A 21,793-nucleotide genomic window follows, 5' to 3' on the forward strand; every position below is an offset into this window, starting at 1 on the left:
TGCTAAACAAACAGACACACACATTATCCTCAAATTATTGGATAGATAGGGAATATGCGTCTTTCTCAGGATGTCTCGGGCTGAACTTCTTTGTCAATGACGGCTTGTCGACGTGTTCAAGCCTATTTTTCTACTTTCAAAAAAAGGAAGAAGTTTTTTAACGTATGAGCAGACAAAGATGAGAAGTAGTGGCAGAGAGAGGCATCATGTTTCAGAATTGATTTGACAGGCTCAGTGTGTCTGTGCTGTAAAATGACAGAAGCACAATGAGGGAAAATCTCATTAGCCTCTCTCTGTTTTCGGGGGAGATACATTGATTGAACTCTGTCAGTCGCCTGTTGCAAACAGTACCGCTAAGAGCACTTCACAGTTATTTATCAGACTGTGGGTAAAGCCTGTCAGACGCTTAGATTCAACACTGCTCAGTGGAGTGGTCTGTTGCATGGTGAGTGGGGGATGGGCCGGCTGCTGTGTGCTAATGATAATGAAACTAATGGAAAAGTCTTTAGAATCTACCTGATTGATTACAACAGACATGCCCGTCAGGACGAAATCGACATCAAGAAACTGCGACATTTTTCCTGTGAGACATTAAAGCCCCATGACTTGGAAAGCAGTGATGACTAAATGTGCTTGTCTTTACAAGGCACAGCAGCATGCGTCAAAACTATTCCCCACTGAGACGTACTGCTTAGTCAGAGGCATGCACTGTATCACTGCAGCTGGCAGGTCACGATCAGAGAAAAGTGGAAACTCGCATCTGTTTCTGGACAGTCACGAATTAAACATTTAAAGTATGTTTACATGACGGTAGAAAACAAACTGAGTTGATGTGTCAGCCTGACTGAAACTGGACTTTCAGAAAATACAGATAACAATTTAGTCGGACTAAATCGAATTTCTCAAAGTCGGACTCTATAACACACCTCGATAATTCATTTTCACACCTGGTAGTCCGCTACTTGAAGAACGTATTCCCCTCCTCACCAGAGGCGGCGCTGCAGCACATATGGAGCTACATCAAATCTTGGGTTTTTAATTTTGTTTTATGTGAACATACTAGATAGATAGATAGATAGATAGATAGATAGATACCCACAATGCCCTGCGTTGTTGTCTGCTTCCTGCATTTGGTTCACTTGAAGTGAACCGAGACCTACATTTTTAGGCGGACCAGAGTTCGCTTCTTTGGTGCACATCAGAGTTCGGTTGCTCCCCAAATAAACCAGAATTTCCGAGCAAACGAACCGGGGTTCAATTAAGAAGGAGCTGGTGTGAATGCACCCTACGTCGGACTAGAATCGGACTCAAGCTGGCTTGGGGGGGACGGATCTATAGAACAAGCCAGTACACAGAAGAACAAAGCTGTGTTTCCATCAAGTGGAACTGTTTTTAGCGCTTCCATTAGGGATAGTACTAAAATGACTGGCCCCTACCATTCCATTTCTTGGCACTCTTCCCTTGGGGTGCAAGATGCCAGAAAATAACTGCCAGCCATTGTTGTCTGTGGTCGTCGCTTGTTGTTGTCTCACCGGTACGACATCACGCCATGTGTCTCGCTGAAACGGCCATCAGTCACACCTACCAAGTAACAGTTCTGTTCTCAGCCAAAATGCAAGCCTGACTCAGGGCTTTACCATTCCAAACTGTACCAAACCAAACTGTATCACGATGGAAACTGAGCATCAGACAAAGGCAAAAAAACATGGTGAAATCCATGCCGGTTCATTTGTTGGATCCAAGTCATTTTGTTTTTTTAAAGTTCATGGATGGTAGGAATGCTTAAAACCAGAAACAGCCTAATACGAACAAGCTGAAGGGGGAATTATCGCCACCTAGTGTAGCGGAGGCAGACACAGCTCATTCAGTTAATCGATTCCCCACTAGTGTTAGTATACTGGGACAATGCTGGAGGTGAACTGGCATAGCTGAGAATGGAAAGTACTGACTCATAAATGTTCAAAGGAGGCCAGAGGGAGTTTGCTTCATCAGAACTTGACAATCCCAAAGTCAACAACATTAAATGTCACAGGCAGCTGCTTTATTTACATCTCAACAAAACCAAACTTGCAAAACTAGAAAACCTCAGCCAAGAGCGGCTGCACTATCTCCATTATACAGAGAGCATACACTACACATTCAGTGTTCCATTACAACACAGTGAATTAGTGCACTCGCTGAATGGTTACATTGGCCGCATGTCAACAAATTAAAAGCGGTCCTAAACCCTGGTGCTGGCAGCAAATAGGTTAGTGTACTCTTCTTGGCACGTTTGAGAACAAGCTCTATGGTGCACGCTGAAGTGGAATTAGTTGAATTACTGGCATCTGTCATCGTTAAATCAACAGTTGAATCCAAGTCTATATGGACAATTTCGACTCATCGTTAATCATTCATCTGTTTGCATCATTGCGTTATGTCATTATGACACACACCACAGGGGGCCAGTTTAGTAGCTCTGTAACATTAGCAAGTGTGTGATGATGAAGATGTTTAATCACAAGCGGCCGATTATGAACGGGGGAAACTCACAAAGGCAAGGATCAGGTTCTGTGCGCACGCGGAAACGTCAGTCTGGGGAATTCACAAATAGCAATGTTGTTTTGATAATAGCAGTAGTTACATCTTACATTTTGGAAAGAATCCAGGTTCGACAACAAAATAACTTGCACATTTGCCAAAGTGGCTTAAAAATGCAACATTCAAGTATAACAGATCATTTATTTAATCTATTGTTCCAAACTGGGAGAACTTTATGGAGCTTTTTCATTGTAAAGTTCTACCAATATTTGGCTCTACTCGACTCGACTTGACTTAGTTTGGGTATCAGACATGTTGTTTTCCATTACTTCATATAACCCCCTCAAACCAGCTGACTCTCACCAGCCACCAAACACAGGAACGCTTGCACCTCGTGGTCAGTATTCTCGCTGTAACGCTCTTGGCGGGTTTTAAAAATGGTGGGTTAGATTGATGTGACGACATATTTTAGTATCGTCTCAGCTAAGTAGTGCTGGAACTGTATAGTTGAAAAGTGCCCATTAGCCCCATTTGTCTTTGTGTTCCCTGGAGAACCTCTCATCAGGTTCTTGAAAAACAAGCCATTTAACTCTCTACATATTAGCGCCAGAACCAGAATTCCTACTACCACAACAGTAGATATCAAGAAAGGCTGAAATTGCAATTGCGATGGGACTTTCCATGCTGTGTTGTGGCAGCTGTGCTGGTCAGGACCTGATGAAGTGGTGTGTTGTGTGTGTGAAGTTGTCTCTTTAACAAAAGTTGTAAGGTAAACCGATGTAGGCCACTCCGACAGGCATGTTTGGAACAGGCCCTGCACTCTTATAGACTTTAATGGAGCCGTAGAAAGACTGTGTGGAGACACACCAGATGGCTATCACTGTCAGTTACTGAGAGGAAAAAACAAACAAGTACTACCAGGAGGAGAGAGGGAGCGACAGGGAGAGAGGAATCTCCCTCTCTTTGACCTCAGGGGATGTGGGTCTGATGGCTGCTGCAGCCGTGATTAATCTAGACTTACTGATCTGGCTTTATAGTGGCAGGGCAAAGCCTGTTGTTGACTGATGCTTCATGGGAAAGTACAGTGACATTAACCTCAATGACGGATTGTTATTGTGTAATTTTCATCACCTGCAGTTTTATTTGATCCTTACTTGTCTGGTTCTGTCAGACTGCCAGGCGCTCACTGTCCAAAACAAACAGTAGTAATTTAGATGTAGATACAGCAAGACTTGGATTTATATTTGACATATTGGCAGTGTTTTTGAAATATTACCCAATAACATACAAGTGTCAATGTGATTGGAAGTTCATACGACATCATTAAAATTGCCACTCTGTGGTGCAAACATAAAAACGCAAGACAGCGGATAAACTGTAGTTTTAATGAATCGATATGAATAAATAATGTCAATGGACTGTGTTTGTATTAAAGTAGAGGCATGGGTTGATTGTTCAATATCACATATGTGTGTGTTATTAAACCCTTAATGCCCATGGTAAATTGCCGTGGGAATAGTACACAATATCCTGTGTGTGTGTGTTTATAGGTCACATATTCAGGGTTATATTCATCTTGCTATGTGTTTGTTCAGTCAATTCATTTTATATCGCATTTTTAGTGGGGATATAAAGTAGCAATAATTGTGCAGAAGTCACAAAATGAGACTGGTTTTCTTTTGTTTTTGGTTATAAAAATGAGCCAACTCTGACCTATTTTCAAATTTCACAAATTCAATCCAATTTTAAACATTTGCCTCAGATTGTCACAGTTGTGCTGAAAAAAAGGATATAAGACACTGTATGTTGCACATTCTTATAATAGCCTCTGTATTTACTGTATGTTTTAACATAATAATGAAAAAAAGCAGCAGTCTAAATGCTCTCTGGTAAGGGTTAAGACTAAGGTTGAGAAGGTCACAGTTCACTTCAGTTCACATATTTTATTTACCCGCAGCACATCCAGAAAGTATATTGAATCTAGCTGTTAAATAAAACATCAGTGTGCAAATAATATAAACCCAGTCTACTTTTTTGTTTTGAAAAAGCATACAATGACCAATGAAATGACTTCTGGGTGAAGCGCTCAAGGGGAATCTTTGTTTACATCCTGGAAGAAGTTGGCAGTCACAGAGGCCTTCTTCCCGTATGGAGGCACACCCATATCCAGTGAGGAATGCGGCTGAAACATGTAACAGTGACATTTCTCTGAGCAGACGGGCAGGTAGGCCGAGTGATTCACAGAGAGCAGTCAGCGTGAGGGTGTCAGTGATCAGCGGAGTCATCTGTTTGTGTGTGTGTGTGGCGCGGGCTGGCGGGCGGGGTGGAATACCTGTTGGCGTAATCACTTATAATAATCAGTAATCAGTTATACCCCATTTACCCTGGTCAAACAAAACCCTGCTTAAAACCCACCAGGTTTAAATGAGTTTTAATGGCCGTCAAATGACTTTTTATCCACTTTGGCATCAGCGGGAGCGTACGTGCATACACTAGCTGTTTTAGCATTAATATTCGTAGTGATCCTTACTTTAAATGCTCAATAGCATTTATTTAATCAATCGGATAATCTTGAAAGATTGATTTGAAGAGGAAGGATTTGTACCGCAGCTTCAGAGTCATTGTGAAAGTTAAATGGGTTGATGCGGGGAGATCAACCGATAACTGTCTGTTAGCGGTGCACCAGTCCCTGAGATCCGGAGTCTTCAGAATCAGGAGGTCTTGCGAAGCTGTAGACTAGCTGCCTACAGTCTCGAAGGCAGCTAGTACTCCGCAACTGTAGGGAGAGCTCTGTAGAGAAGACTTGCAAAGTTCTGCTTTAAATAAACACAAGTAAAAGATGCAAAATAGCAACACTGAATCATTTGTGTTAATGCAGGTTATGGAGTTGTTTTTTCTTCTTCTCCTGACTCATGTGGTTTACCCGTATGGGTGAAAAAAACACCACAGAGCAGAAAAACCACTGGCAACAGCAATGATGTTAATTGCCTTCTTTCAGCGGCTTCTCCCGCAGTTTAAAAATTAATTTTACGGTGAAAAAGACCGATATAAAATATGATTTAATGACGTTGTGACCCACCGGTTTATTCTGTGTTTCTTCCTCATATTGGAAGCCAGTCTCTCCTCTTATCACCCAGTGTGACATGACACCAGCCCGAGAACTGGCAGTTCTGCTTTTCATTACGTCGGTACTTGCCAGTAGACAGGTACAATGACTCACTCACCACAGAGCTGCGCTGGTGTCTGTCACGTTCATGCACACCGAGCCCATCCCCCTGTCTCCGGATACAGTACATAACGTTGTCCACTCAGGAAAATCAGTGAGGTGGGGTTCCTCTCTGTGATGAAGACATTGTGAGTCACTCTGCAGAACCACCTGAGACAAATGAAGAACATGACCTTTGAGACTCTCCTCTGTGGAAAACACAGCCATGAATCTTTCCCTGCGTTTGTGTCACCTCTAAATGCTAACATGCTTCTTCTTCTTCTTCTTCTTCTTCCTTCTGCAACAACCAAACTCTTGGCCGTGTGCGTGTTATGTGACCTAAACAAGTTTGAGTTCTGCATGTTTCTTTATTTATGACACAGCAGGCTGAGTAGCCACACCCAGACCTCATGCTGCACGAGCAGCCCAGCCTGCACCTACAGCTGTAGCACGCTGCTTCAGATAAGGGTTCTTTGCTCTCTGAATAAACATGAACTCTTCGTCAGACCCGGCGCCTCATTATAGTTTCATGGCTCGACCTTCAACTGAAAAAAAACAAAAAACTAATCAAATTTGAGCATTAATATAGTAGACTATGCCTTGTTTTGGTGCCACAGCAGTATTTTCTCGAGTCTGGGTTTGAACTGTGCATGTCACCCCCCCCGGCCCCCCCCTCGGCACCTAATCTCCCCGGTTGTTTACCTTTTTTTCCTACCGCTAACAGGTTTATCTCTGGTTTATCTCTGTCATCGTAACAGCCGTGGTTACTGTCCCTCACTTACTTCTGCTTTTCATGGTTGAGGGTGGGTGAGTCAGGACAGTAAATCTCAATTTAAATTCATTGACTTTTAGATAGGAACACAGTTCAGTTTAGGACCCTTTATTGTCCCTCAAGGGTTTGGAAAAAGACAGGACACGAGGACAGAAGAAACGCCACAGTGGTTGTAGCTTTGTCATTGTTCTATCCCCCCTGCACTTCTCTTGTCTGCGACGGCACCACCGGGGCTGGTGCACAAGGCTTTTAACAGAAGGGATGTGAGGTTACAAAATGATTAAAACCATGTCCACGTAAGAGCTCTTACCACACAGTAGACGAGGAGAAGATAACAGGACAACATCATAACAAACCGTTTCATCACATCCTGTGTGACTGATGTACGGAAGCTATAAGAGAAGCATCGTGTCAATAAATATAAAAAAAGAATTGTAGATATGGATGAAAAGGGCAAGCCAGTGTAGTCATAGCAGCCTGCTGAGGAAAAGCCATGTGGTTCACAGAAAACATTTAACTCTTTCTGTGATTCAAAAGAGTGATTTCATGTAGATTCAGATTTAGAGGAGCAGATCAGTTTGTTTTGTGTAGTTGGACAATCGTGCAAAGGCTTTTGAATCACACCACAAGTAACCAAGATGTTGACTTTTGGCAGCAGCTCACCCTTGTTCTCTGAGCGGGGGACAGTTTTCCAGCAGAGAACCATGAGCTCAGACTTGGAGGTGCTGATTCTCATCCTGGCGGCTTCACACTCACCGCCATGTTGCCCCAGTGTCACAGTGTCTGCTGAAGCCAAGAGCCGCGTCATCTGCCAAAAAGCTGGGCTCTTAATCATGAGAAGGGCTGCAACTGAGGATTATTTTCATCATCGAGTAATCTGTTGATTATTTTCTGGATATTTAGATCTTTTCAACGAGTTGTTAGGGCCATAAAATGTCAGGAAGTGTTAAAAAAAATAAATAAGAAAAAGTAATCAAACAAAGGTGACATACAGTAGAATGCTTGTATCACACATATATGTTAGTTATGGAGGTCTACTTACATATATTAACTTGTTTTCATGGTTAAAAACCTCCTAATCGCTGCAAACGAGCCGATCAAAATATCTCCTCACTGACGCTCTCGTCAGCCGCGCTGTTTCAGACCAAAACCACACCCCCAGAACATGGACTGTGTTGTGATTGGCCAGCCAACGAGAGCTTTCCTACTGTCCTGTGATTGGCCAGGTACCTGGAAGTGACGTAATAGATAGGCCAGCTCTCAGATACACAGCTCCCCCTCTGGCACGGTGGATGCTCTGCATCTCAGCAGCTACAACGAGAGTAGTTCTTCTTCTTCTGCGGTTGAATGTACGCAACCGGATGTGCCCGGACTAGTGCCCGCACCAGGAGGCGCTACGGTGGTGAGAGGAGTGGTGAGGATTTCTGATGACGACATCAAATTAAGGAAGTGCCGATCCGCTTCGCAGAGCCCAGGAAAACAATACAACACTATTTTCTCAGCAGTGGCTGAACGGTTTGTTCTGAAACTTTAGAGTTTCATAAACGAGGTAATGACGCAGATACACACACACAAACGCAGCGTTAATTGGAGCTTCCGGTCTATGCGGGCTTTAATTCATGCTGTGTCATGAAGACACTTGATTCAGCTGTGACTCCCGTGGAATGGGAGCAGATCTGTGACTGCAGAGGTCCACTATGGTCCATGTGATGCAGTAAATGTTATTATCAGCACATGTACCCTTGTGTTGCGGTCAGATGAAATTCCTCTCTTTCAAAAATGTAATTCAATATGTCATTTGAGTACCTGAGGAGTTAATCTCATCAGTGAGCCAATAAGCATGCAGCACGCTGTTTGAGCGACATCTAACAGTGTTCGGGATTGGTTTTTCTCTAGCACATGTATTGCGCTCTTATTTTGGTAAAAAATAAGGCAGCTAGCACACATGCTTGCATGATATTGTGTAAGTCCACCCGTTTCCACTGAGGTACAATCCATCACTCAGAGAAGACAAGGCCAAACAAACGAGGGTAGAGTCCTGGTGAGAAATCACCTCTGCTGAAATGGAATGAGAGATTGCGTAAGCATGCAGGGAGAGACTGATGCCTACTTCCATTTATGTGAATGGAACTGCAGCCGTATACATGCTCGGAATGAGCATTAAGCAAACAGATACTGGAGATTGTCCAGGAGCTGTGTTAAGCTTGCCCCACACTAGAGAACTATTGGCCAATTTTGGTTCCAATGTGGTTCTTCAGACAATCTTGGGTACCTTCTGATTTTGGGCTGGTTTGAACAGATTATCCGGCCAAATTATCCGCCAGTCTGAGGCCTTCGCAGGCGTGATTTTGCTATCGGATGTGGACGGATGTTGCGTACCTTTGTTTAGAACCGTCACCTCCCAAACCCCCCTGGAGGAATCTCCTCTCTGAAATAGTTTGATTTAAATGCCAAGTGTTTGGTCCTGCGTCTGGACCGGATCATCTAGGCCTGTGGTCCCCAACCCCCGGGCCGCGGACCGGTACCAGGCCGCACAGAAAGAATACATAACTTACATTATTTCTGTTTTATTTATTATCTGATTCTGAACGATGTTTTATTTTTGGAAAATTAGAGGTGAGTTAAGAGGAGCAGCTACGAGATGCATCCAATGACCCTCATGAATTCCATCAAGAGGCAATGTGATGCACCACATATTTAATCTTTTTAATTCTTTTATAGTCACACAGCTTTTTAATTTTATATTTTAAGTTTAAATTTTTGTTTTTTTTCTTTTTATTTGTTTGGGCTGACCGGGTTCTGGAGAGACTGCAATTTCGTTCCCACCTCACGTCCTAATGTGTGTTGGAATGACAATAAAGAATCTTGAATCTTGAGTTTACTGTTATGCTATTGGTCAACTTCACATATGTATAAAAAGACCTTTTATCATGACAGATACATTAATGAATCATCAAATATGCAGAACTGGATGCCTGACTCTCAGAATATGGTAAATGCATAGCGGCTCTGCAGACATGAGATGTGTGAAATATGACCCAGAGGTGTATCTACAGGTTAACTGCATGTGCCATATGTGCCATATGTGCCATGTTTTATAGTTTGGCACACGTGGAGCCAACAAGCGTGTGTGCTGCTGCTGCTGTGGGGGGTGTGAGGTGATGAATGCTGCCTGAAGCCGAGGAGACGTACATCAGAGTGACGAGTGGCCCTGGTGTGTGTGTGTGTGTGTGTGTGTGCTTGAGTATGTGTGTGTGTTTTGGGAATATGAAGAGGCTCCGTCGGTGAGGACGTGGAGCGTGACTCATCCCGCTGAGACGTCAGCGCTACGTCACCGACCGCCGTGTCTTGCAGGCGCACACACGCACAGACGCAGAGAATTTCACAATGTTGCTCACAGAGTTAATGACTGGCAGAGGCTCCCTGCAAAATCAGAGTCAGATGTGCAGTGTTTAGGCTCTAGGAATTAACAAAGTAGATGGCAGTTGCTTGATAGCACCAATGGGATTAGTTGCACCGGGGTTATGTGTTTAATACAGTCGTTCCAGATGGCGACGGGCTGTTGAAGTGATCAGTTTGACACCGTAACATGAGCAAGAACAGCCTGACATTTCTCGTAAACAGGCCCTCTGTGTGTAGTCGTGGCTTGTGTTTCTTTGCTGTGCAGCGCGTGACCTTATGCCGCTGCTGCTGCTGCCTGTGGTCGAGTAAAGTCGTGCCCTTTCCTTTTAAGAAACGTGACGGCCTTATCGTCGATGCTCCAGGTCAGAGAGAGACAAAAGGACGGCGCTAATGGCCCATCGCTTTACTCCGGCTGCCTCCTCCCTCGCTGACACCTTGACTAATAAGTGGAGAGTTCAGTGTGCTGGTATCGATTCACAGGCTGCACAGGGAAACAGAGCCGGCTGCCGCTGAACGCAAGCTGGATCTTTATTTTGGTTAGATTACAGTCGTCGTGTGACAGGGAGGGCGAGCGTGAATAATAATCACGCTTCTGCTTGATGTGCACAAGTGGTGCGACACAGTGAATGTCCGGCATTAAAGGGGTGAAGGCCAGGTGCAGCAGAAACTCAAATTCAAACCCAGTCGATCAGTGAGCGTGAGGACTACTCGCTGTTTCTTATGTTGCTCAATTTGTAAAAGGATATTCCAGAAACGGTGACATTTTCTCAGCGGCAGTTATCTGGTTGCAGCACATGTATGTGTGTGTGTGTGTGTGTGTGCGACAGCTCGGCCTGAGAAGGGAAATTAATTCCTGATCAGTATCTCTTTATGACATTTATTTCCCGACCTGAATATCACTCCTAAAGCAACAAATCACAGCTTGTGGTCACAAACGTTCGGCAACAAACAGCCACTCTGCAGAATGACAACGTCTCACAATGACTTTATGTTTAGAGCAAAAAAGAGAGGAGTCACGTCTCCATCATCTGGCCTCCTTTTTTCTCTTTTCCATTCTTTCCTTTTCATTTTACTGCTCATGGCTGAGGTAGACAGCCATTTATGTGAGGTATGACAGTAATGGAAGACGAGAACTTTCATCTTTTAAAGAGCAACATTTTTTGGCGTGCTCGCTGAGAATTTGTCATAACTTAGAGAGAGAGAGAGCTTTGAAGTTCAGAAGGCAAAGCCACTACTGGCATAAAGAGAATTACCAGGTTAACGTTTACCTCTCAGATAATCCCCGGTAACTAAACTAAACCTTTATTCTCCTGGGAGAAATCGCCTCTTGACCACACCTTCCCTTTTCCCCTGTTGATATTGATGATGTAATATTTATCGTTTTTTTCCTGCATGGAATAGAACAGCTGATAGCTGATATGTCAGATTATGACCGCAGTGACATGGGAGCAAAAAGCTTTGAAACCTTTTTTTGTGAGGAACAATTCCGTGAACACGTTGCCACACTTTCAGAGCACAAAAACCTGAGCGAGAGATTTCAGATCATTGCATAAGGTAGAAACCAAAAACCTGTCCTGGATAGCTGAGCTATGAGTCAGAGCAAAGGTGTTGTTTTTGTTGTAGAGCTTTGAATAGCAGTCATTCATTCAATCATTCATTCATTCACACCATTCATTATTGAGCGTGTCCAGTGTCTTGTTAGGATTTATTATAATAAGCTGCATCAGATGACGGAAGTGAAGCATCCATATCCTGATTTGAGCCGATTAAGATGTTTTTTATCTCATTGTTTGACTGTTTTTGAGGAAAATATCCTAATATTACAACTTTTTTTGCCTCAAAAGGCTTTTGCCTTGGCTAATTCCATCAACGCAATTAATTACACTGCCATAGGACTTTGGTTTATCACAAGAATTAAGATGCCATAAAGCCTCTGTTGTATCGATGTATGTCAAATGTTAATTATCGCAGGCGCACACAGATGTAACGACAGCGTCAGCGTCTTGCAGTCGACCACCACTGGCCATTTCCTCCTCCACAAAAGAGAGGATTTCCTCTGTGAGTCTGATACTAATGTTAATGTGGTGCCAAAAGATTAAATCTTTCCTTATTTGTGAAGAACCAAAGCAAATGACCTGGTTTGCTGTTGCAAACAATATTACATCACCTTAATCTCACAAGCTTCAATATTTACTTTCCTTTAGTTTGGCCCAAATACAAACATGACATGTGCTACTTTTAAGTTTTTAAGTGTCGCAGGTTAGTGGCAGGAGTTCTTATCACTTGCAAACCACTGAGAATGACAACACACATAACACTGGCTTTCATTTTCAGTTCCCTCTTTTTACCATTGTTGTTTTTTAGTCATAGGTTTTCATTCTTTTTTTTTTCCAAAGCAAATACCTGCAGAGTGGATCATATGTTTCATGTTAGCGCTGACACGCCAATGGTTACGTGATACACTGTATGTTCTCGGGAGTGCAGGTGTGGAGGCAGATGACGTCTTATATGGATCTAAAGCAGTGGTCTCAAAGTTGTGGCCCTCCAATCGGATTCATGTGGCCCTCCAAACAATATAATATAAGTTGTAACAAGTCATTTCTATATGTTTTTATTTTTAGATAAATATTGCATCATAAATATGTTTTTTTTTTATTGTTGCATATTAAAACAAGCCCTTATATTTTGAAAGTATCCAATCCAATTCAACTTTATTTGTAAAGCACTTTAAAACAGAATAATGGATAAAAGACAGAAGAAGTCTTTTATCCATTATTCTGACTGGCGTGACTGGCCCCCGACTGACCAGACGAGACAGTCAGTGGCCCCCAGGTCATTTGAGTTTGAGACCACTGATCTAAAGAGTCGGTCTTTGACTATGTGTCAAAAAGCGCGTCATAAAAGCTAAGATTTAAACGTTTCTTAAATGTGATTTAAAAATGAAATGACGAGCAGATAGCGTGTTTTTCGCACGTCCAGAATTGTAGCGATGCAGATATCAAAATATCGATTCAGTGATGTATCGCCGTCTTTTTCCGATACGCCAGGGTAAATATCGATATTTTACGCTATTTGATGCTGCGTTAAGAGATGCACCACAGACTTTATGCACTCTGTTGATGTTGTGATGTATCGCTATATGATTGTCCCGCAATATATTGATTATCACGGAATCGATGTATCGCGATAGTATTTGTATCGCGGAGCACGTATCGTGTATCGTGAGGTACCCTGTGATTCTCACGCCTCGTCAACATGTCAAGAATACACAAGAATAACTGTGTTAAGAAGAAAAGGCTTGTTTCTTGTTGCCTACTGCAGACAGCTACAGTAAATAGTGTGCTTTCTCTACTTGGAGTTGTGTAACTAAATCATCCTCACGAGTTGCTCTGAAATGGCACAGCAGACGAGCAGCTACACATCCCTGCCTTTAAAAAAAAAAAAAAAAAGCGCTACCATTTATTTGCCCCGAAGCCATTTGAGGGTGAGATTGGATTCATGTTAACAGGCTGAGGAAATCTGTGGCTGATTATGTGGGGACCTTTGAGGAGCTCAACAGCCAGGATGTAGGGTGTAGCTGCCCTTGATCCCCGGCGAGCACACTTTCATTGGCCCATTGCTGCGAGAGGAAATAAAAACAAAACAGGGGAGGAAAAGCACACGAGGCAACAGCTGAAAGGCCTTTCGCTGTTCGTTTCTGAGGTCTCTGACTTGTAATAGGAGGCTGCAAATTAACTGGCTGCTGTACGGCAGCAGGCGAGGGAAAACAGCTGTGACGTCTCACCAATGCTGGGATTAAAGCTAAGCTGCTTTCCACGGCTGCATCCGTGCCTCGTGTCCGTCCTGGAGTCAAAACAGACAACGCTGAACGACGGCAGCAGCAGAGTGGCTGTCACCGCTGTAAAAACATAAACAGGCTCATAAATCTGCCAGGGTTTTGGCTGCACACCACATTTATTGTGGCATATCAGTGTATTGTCTCGGTCAGTAACCATAGAAACGGCTACGAGGTAGATCACTGTCCTTTCCATCCTTTAAAATGGAGCGCATGACGTCAAAGTGACCACTGTTTTCCCTCTGAGGGACTTTTTTTCCTTTCAGCCAGAGCAGCGTGGGGTCTGTGAGAGATAACAGGGTGAGTCAGCCACACTGACATATGTGCACCTTAATGAGGAAGTTTATAATCACTGCATAACTTCCCATGACACAATGGGGGAAAGCGATTCCTCCTTATCACGTCATTCATGCGAATACAGGAAATCTGATCTGTTCATAGTCGAGAAAACACAGCGAGTGTCTGTTATTGAAAGTTGTTCTGCCCTCAAAGATGAGGTTATGCGCTTTTATTCAGTCAAAAGATAATCCTATCTTGATAACCCCATCCGTTATTTTGTTATGTTTCATGTCTAAACTGGTGCCACATCCCTTCAGCCCATTTATCCAGCAAATAAAATACTGTAATACTGTTGTTAATACTGTTGCCTTTCCTGACCTTGGAGAAATAGTTTTATCTTGTGTCCCAGAGATACAATTAGGACTGTAACTAAGAATTATTTTCATAATCGATTCAACTTCTTTTCTCAATTACGTATAATAATACTTGTTTGGTTCGTAAAATTATAAAAATCTTTAATTCAAAATGAAAGTGCTTGTTTTGATATAGTTCATAATACTGACATATTTATGATGCAAAACTGATCTATTCATTAAAAAAAAAAACATACAGGAATAAACCCATTATAGGTTGATATTATGTGACGGGCCAAATTAAATCTATTGGAGGGCCACATGTGGCCCGTGTGCCGCAAGTTTGAGACCTTTGTTTTAAAGAAATGTTGAATTTTTTTGAAATATTTGTAGATTCAGTCCACATGTTTCCTCCTGTTAGCTATTAGCTAAGCTAGCTGCAACTGGAGTGGCTAGCTTAGCATAAAGGCTGGCTTTCTGCTAAAGTAAGCTAGCTGCTCCAGCTATTTGCAGTCACAAGATTATCAATCTCTGCTCTCTGTGTCATCTTCACTGACCTTTAACCCTGGTCAGGCTCAGGTGGCAACTAGCGGGGACTTCTCAGCCCAAAGATTTAAAAAAGAGGTTTTGAATGGTGAGTTGGTCAGTTAAGAGTGTCCAGTTAATCTCTGCATGTGTTGGACTTGAGGGAGGAAACCAGAAAACCGCAGAGAACCCACACGGTAAAGCCCGACATGGGACCAAACCGGCAACCTCCTTGCTGTGAGGCAATAGCACGAGCTCTTCGTAAATACTTGATCTACTCAATTGCTAGTTTCAGGTCTTCTTCAAGAGAACATGATGTTCATTTATCTTCTACCGCTTTATCCTCCACATGAGGGTCGCTGGTGCCAATACCAGTTGGCATAGGGTGGAAGGCGGGGACAGGTCGCCAGTCCATCACAGGGACACATATAGAGACAAACAACCATCCACTCTCACACTTACTGTACACCTACGGCCAATTTAGAGTGTCCAATTGACCTAATCCCCAAATCTGCATGTCTGGACTGTGAGAGGAAACAGGAGAACCTGGACAGGACCCTGACAGAAATACCCAACTTGGGACGCGACCAAATGACCATTCACTCGCACATTCACATATATGGACTTTTGGGAGGAAACTGGAAAACCCGACAGAACCCACTTGGATGCAAACCATGGTGTTCATTCAAGGCAGCCGTGGCCAAGTGGAAAGGGAACTTGACTTGTAACCGGAGGGTTGCCGGTTCAAATCCCCACCCAGCCTAAAAAAGGTCAAATGCAGAAGAATACTTTCCCTAAGGGGATTAATAAAATTTTTTTAATTCAAACCAGAATTTAATTGGTTCTTGCTGTGAGGCAACGGTGCTAGTTTCTGGTTCTTCTTCATGAGAACATGATGTCACTTCTGTAAATGATGTTCCTGTTTAGAGAAATGAGATGACTGGTGTGTCATTGACCACTGCCTGGTTTCAGGTGAACTTCAGGTGAACTTCAGGTTGCCAAACCTCAGCCTTGCGCTTTCCTCAAGGATTCCTTCGGGTGACGTCACAACCTGTTGCCACTTGTTCCTGTCCTTCATTAACTGACTCAGGAGCTTCTTTTTGGATGATGGATGTTCAGTACTTATTAATACAGAGTGAATAAAGACCTACTTCTGTTGCCCCAAGTGTCAAGTGCCCAGAAAAACAGGAATCTTGCCGCCAATGTGCTTACGTCAAACTTCTTTATCAAACATGTCTCCATGACAAATAATGTATTTGTGTGCAAAGATTGTGTCATGAGTGAGCAGAAGCTGACTGCAGCAGGCAGCCGTCTCCTCCACGGCTCACTTTTAAAACAAGGACCCGAGATCAAGTTGCAGGTTTATATTTCACTGTAGATCTTGTCTTGATCTCACTCTGCTGACCAGAACTCTGCTTCCTGTTTGCACTAATAGGACCCTGGGGGTTCATTGGCTGAGCTCCCTTTGTGTGTGTGTGTGTGTGGCACTGATCACTGAGTGACCCACATGAAAATCACAAACCTCATAGATCTGACATCCATCGTTCGCGCTGACTCTGCTTCTCATGACAGAAGCTCATCTTCTCAACTCGTTTCAGATCAGTCGACCCTCATCGGTCGCTCTGAACTCTGTAGCCTTTTGTGCCGTTTGCTTGTTAATTAGCTGCTGAGCTTAATGACATTATGACTCACAGGTCACCTGATGTGTCCTGTGCACGGCAAGGCTGTGTGGTCTTCAGCTGCTGTACCTCATTCGCTTCAAGGTTTGTAATGTGTTGTGTGTTCAGAGAAGGTCTTAACTTGGTTGTTATATCATATGTATACGTATATATATGTATATATATATATATACGTATGTATATGTATATATGTATATATATATATATATATATATATGTATATATGTATATATATATATATATATATATATATATATATATATATATATATATATATATATATAAATATATATATATATATATATATATAAAAAAAATATATATATATATGGATCCTTCTCTGGTCAACCCTAGAGATGATTGTGTGGCACCAACAACATTGCTCATCCATCCATCCATCCATTCTTTACCGCTTTATCCTCCAGGTTACCAACCATTCACGCTCACATTTACACCTACGGTCACGTTATAGTGACCAATTTACGTGATCCCCATATTGCAAGTCACTTAAATCACCTTGGTCTATAAGCCGCCAGGTGGTCTTGACCCTGTCTTCATGCCTTAATGCCTTTATAGAGTTGTGACTGACTGATGACATCAACATACTGTAAAAGAACAGATAAAGTAACGGGGTGTTCTGCACTCTGTGGTCCTGCAGTGCTTGTTTATTTGCTGAGCTTAACAATATACTGTAATGCCTAAGTGTCACCTGTTGAATCCTGTGTGTGTGTGTGTGTGTGTGAGATACAGAGATGTTCTGTTTCCGTTCTCCGGCGGGCACATTCAGTCTGTTTGCACTGAAGCAGCTGTACCTGCGAGAGTCATTAATAAGCAATGACTCATCACTTCTCCACTGATGTGTCCGACCTGCGTGAGTCACGAGCCGGCAGAAGCGGCTACGCTCCGTGCGTATGGAAACAGAATCAGCCAAACATGACGGTGTGGTTGTAACACATCCTTGCTGTCATGTTTGAATTAGACTGTGGCGCTGATGCACCTTTAGATGTTACTTACATGTAAAAGGCAACAGATACAGTGTCTTCAAGGCTTATTTCGCACGATATTTACTGTGTTTAAATCCTCAAAATTGAAAAAGTGATTGCAAGTATTTGCAGTTTTTCCTTTTTCTGATACTTCACAAAAGTCAGCATGTGGTTATTACGGTAATTTTACTTGTGCGGTTGCAGGAAGCCGGAGAATCAGGCTGTTTTTACACAATGAGACAAAGGCTCAAACAAATGTTATGGTAAATATGTTTTATACTGTTCAAAAGTCTAATTTAACATGCGTGCATATCTTTTTGTTGTTCTTCATTTCAAATTGTTAATACACTATTTTAACATGCAGTAAAGTGACAGATATTGGAAGTTATTCTGGGAAAAACGGGCAAAAGTTACTTACTCACAGGACATTTTTCTGTCTCTAAGATTGTTAAAGCAAGTAAAAAAGGGGTTGTGTGTTAAAGAGTAAAAGGGTGTATAACATAGGTCACCAATAGTTTGGAACCGACATGTCATTGAGTTTGGATCCATTTTGGCGGAGATTAGATTTGGACCGGCAACTCTTTTTACTCAGTGAAGGGGACATCCTGCCTGTCTCTGATTGGCCAGTACTAGTCAGCCAATCACAGGCAGAGTAGGGCGGGCCTTAGGTTGAATAGAGGCGCTGGAAAACAGCTGGCCGCGACGGTGACAGGGAGAGAGAAATACAGAGGATTGAGAAGCAGCAAAAGTGTGAGTCAGTGCACCATGGCTGGTTCGAAGCGGCGTAAGGTCGTCACGTTCATCCCATGATTCTTTTATTGTATATAGTTTATATAAATAAATAATATTGTTTAGATATCGATTTGAGTCCTTGTCTTGACATTGATACAATGGCAATGTTACTTCACTATATATAAATTAATGCAATGTATGACTTAAGTAGCCACATGGTGGTGTAGTGGTTAGCACTCTTGCCTTGCAGCGAGAACAAGGGCCTTTCTGCATGGAGTTTGCATGTTCTCCCCGTGTGTGCGCGGGATTCTCTCCGGGTTCTCCGGCTTCCTCCCACAGTCCAAAAACATGCAATGTGGGGATTAGGTGAATTGGACACTCTAAATTTACCGTGAGTGTGAGAGTGAATGGTTGTTTGTCTCTATCTGTGTGTGTGTGGCCCTGCGATGGACTGGCGGACTGTCCAGGGTGTACCCCGCCTATCGCCCGATGTAGCTGAGATTGGCACAGGCCCACCCTCTAGTGGAGGATAAAGCGGTAGATGATGATGATGATGATGATGACTCAAGTATAATGCATCTTAAACATGAGGACTACCAGTGCTATGTAACATTATCTAAATCTTTGTGTTTTCAGATGCAACACATTGTCATTAATGAGTGAAGCAAAAGAGTTGTTTACTCAAAAGCCAACATTTCCTATTTGTCTGCACTGATAAGAATCATAAGAAAGCAAGTAAGAAGAAACACTTTCGTATATATGAAGTTATTCTGTCCGCAGTGAATTTGCAGAACTTGCAGTTCACGTTACACAGTACACGCAGGACACTGTGTGTGTTATTCACCGCACTGTTATTGTATGTAGTTACATAACATGCAGCCTTTGGAATATTGCGCAAGAGTTTCAGATACGACAAAAGTATTCAAGGACCACACAAAGCTACAGCACAAGTGCATTTTACTGCACAAGTGTCACTTTATTTCGGGGTTGGGAGTCGGACCGTGTGCTCCTCTGTATGTTCTTCCTAAATTAATCCACATCTGCCGCTTCCCAAAAGCCTGTTACACAACTCTGACAGCAGACGCTCTCTGATCCTTGTAAAAACATGCAGCAGAAAACAAGCTGCTGTCAGCTGTGAGTCTCTCGCTCAGCTTCCGAGGGAGACTCACGTCTACGCTTTCACAGCTCTCAGAGATAACGTTCCCGGTGCAGGGATCTGGCTCAGGTTTCTGAGACCTGGGCTTAGCTGCTGGTTTCACACTCCGGTGACAGTGGACCACGTCTCCAGAGAGAAAAGGTGAAAGGGTAACCTCATCCCACCTGCTGACAAAGCCCTCGCAGTAACTAAGGATACAACTAATTCTGTTTGACAGGCAAAAATTGTGTCACTGACACAACCAGTTTGAATAATTTATGGCTTGACACGACTCCCAGCACTATCGCTTTGCAGGAAACACTGGTCACAGGTTGAAGTCCAACGTCATTAGTTTTTAGACCTTTATTTTGTTGAACCCATGAAAACGACAGGATCCTGTTTGAGTACAGTGTGCACAAACTAGTGACATCTAGTGGTGAGACTGCAGGAAGTTGTCAAAAAAAGACAACTTCCATCCGCACTCCCTTTCACAAGCATGTCAGGGAACTACGGTGGCCTGTACATACCATAAAGCGTGTGCATATCAGCTTATAATCAAATCAGGTTATGCTAATATCTCTATGAAAGCCAATCAAATTACGCGACACAGCTATACAACCCAAACACATCTTTCAGTCAAAGCAGAGTTCCCACACCGTGGTTAACATCAAATTTAAGGACTTTTCAAGGACTCTCCAGGACCAATGTACTTAAATTTAAGGACAGGGTCAGATTCAAGCATTTTTCAAGGACTTTCAAGGTTATTTTCAATGCACCTTACAGCTGTGGTAGTTATCAACTTAACTTCTTTCTTGCAAGGAAAATTCAAGCACTTTCAATGACCCAATTTTCCAAAACGTTCAGGGGCCTTGAATTTCGTTTTTTCAAATTCATATACTTTCAAGGATTTCAAGGACATATGGGAACCCTGTTGATGATTGTTTTGTTGCCGTACAAATCGCGATCACGTCACCATAGCTTTAGCAACATTAGCAACTCTAGCTGGCTAACTATGATGCTAATCTCCGATAGCATCGACATGAACGTGTGAGCCCACCGTGAGCTTCGGCTTCAAAATAATCATTTTAAGGCAACAAAAAAACAATTGTTTTTATTTGAACACTCACACAAACATACTTATGTTACATTTCTGTCAGTTTCTGACACTTTAGATTTAAATACACTACATTTAAACATGAAAGATAATCCGTTTTCTTTCATTTGTCCATATTTTTCAGTCATATTTGTGTTTTTTTTCAAACCTATTCATTTACTCTCACTCGCTCACCGCAGAGACCCGTGTGTGGCGTGTGGTTAAAGCGGCCAAGCGACTGAAAACCCAATTAACTTTCTTTTCTTGAGTGACTCCTGAGTAAGACGAAGCCAATGACTCGCTCGCAGGCTCGTCGTATCACTTTCAAATTCTCTGTTTGCTCAAATGAGCCGCTGTCACTCGGGTTCCATCAACTGTTGCTTTTTAAGACGCGGCGGGCGCGTGAGCGGCTGGATGCAACCGAAACTGAATCGACACCGGAGCAGAGCAGCTGTCAAAGCTCATTTAAAGACAACAAACACAAATATTACTTTGTTTTTGAGGAGATACCGTTGAAGAGGCCTCGAGTATAGAAGCTGTACTTCATTTATTGTATTACTTTTAAATCTTTCTCATCTATTTAAGACTTCCTGGTCGGAGAGAGTGTCTGCCTCTAATCAAACTGGAAAACTTAGGAGCCTAAACCTCCTCGAGGATTTCTTAGCTGCAGCAAAACCACAGCAGATGCAATAGTGTGGTCTTTATTAAGGTCTGAGCGCGAGATAAAAAACCTACTGATGTTTTTGTTGTTTTTTTAAAAAAACAGGGAAATTGTAAATAAAATACATTTGTGTGATTCAGGGCAGAGATACAACATGGTTCACTGAGGTTCAGTCAGATGTTGCAGCTGCACACGGACACAGAGAGATTCCAAAATGACTATATATTTAAACATACATGCATTATTGCGGTGCATTTTTTGTGTATATGAATGAAATTGATGTTGAAAATGCTGTTGGGTTTAAAAAATGTGATAGTTAAAATTTGATTCTAGGACTATAAGATACCTAATAACATGTTTTTAATTATTATTTCTCATCCAAAGTGATTAGTTATGTTTTCTCTTTTTTCAAATGGGGGGTTAATTTAAGTGAGAGAAAGGAGAATTTAGTTGATTTAATTCATCATTATTTCATTTCATAAATAACAAAGGTTCATATAACCATGTCAAATGCGAAGTGAAGAAATTGCAATATTCCTTTTTACAACAGTATACCTTTGGTAAAGTGTCACCGTTGAAAATGAGGTTTTGTGAGCACGATGTGAACCAGGCTTGTTTC

The 21,793-nt window shown here is 42.4% G+C and overlaps 1 protein-coding gene across 3 annotated transcripts in view; it reads left to right on the top strand.

Annotated features, from left to right (window-relative positions):
* Positions 1-21,793, top strand: part of fkbp16 (FKBP prolyl isomerase 16) — a 32,755-nt gene that overhangs the window by 5,764 nt on the left and 5,198 nt on the right. The window lies entirely within an intron of this gene.

The sequence above is a fragment of the Solea senegalensis genome, linkage group LG10 (genome assembly GCF_019176455.1).
Source record: "Solea senegalensis isolate Sse05_10M linkage group LG10, IFAPA_SoseM_1, whole genome shotgun sequence".
Lineage (NCBI taxonomy): Eukaryota > Metazoa > Chordata > Actinopteri > Pleuronectiformes > Soleidae > Solea > Solea senegalensis.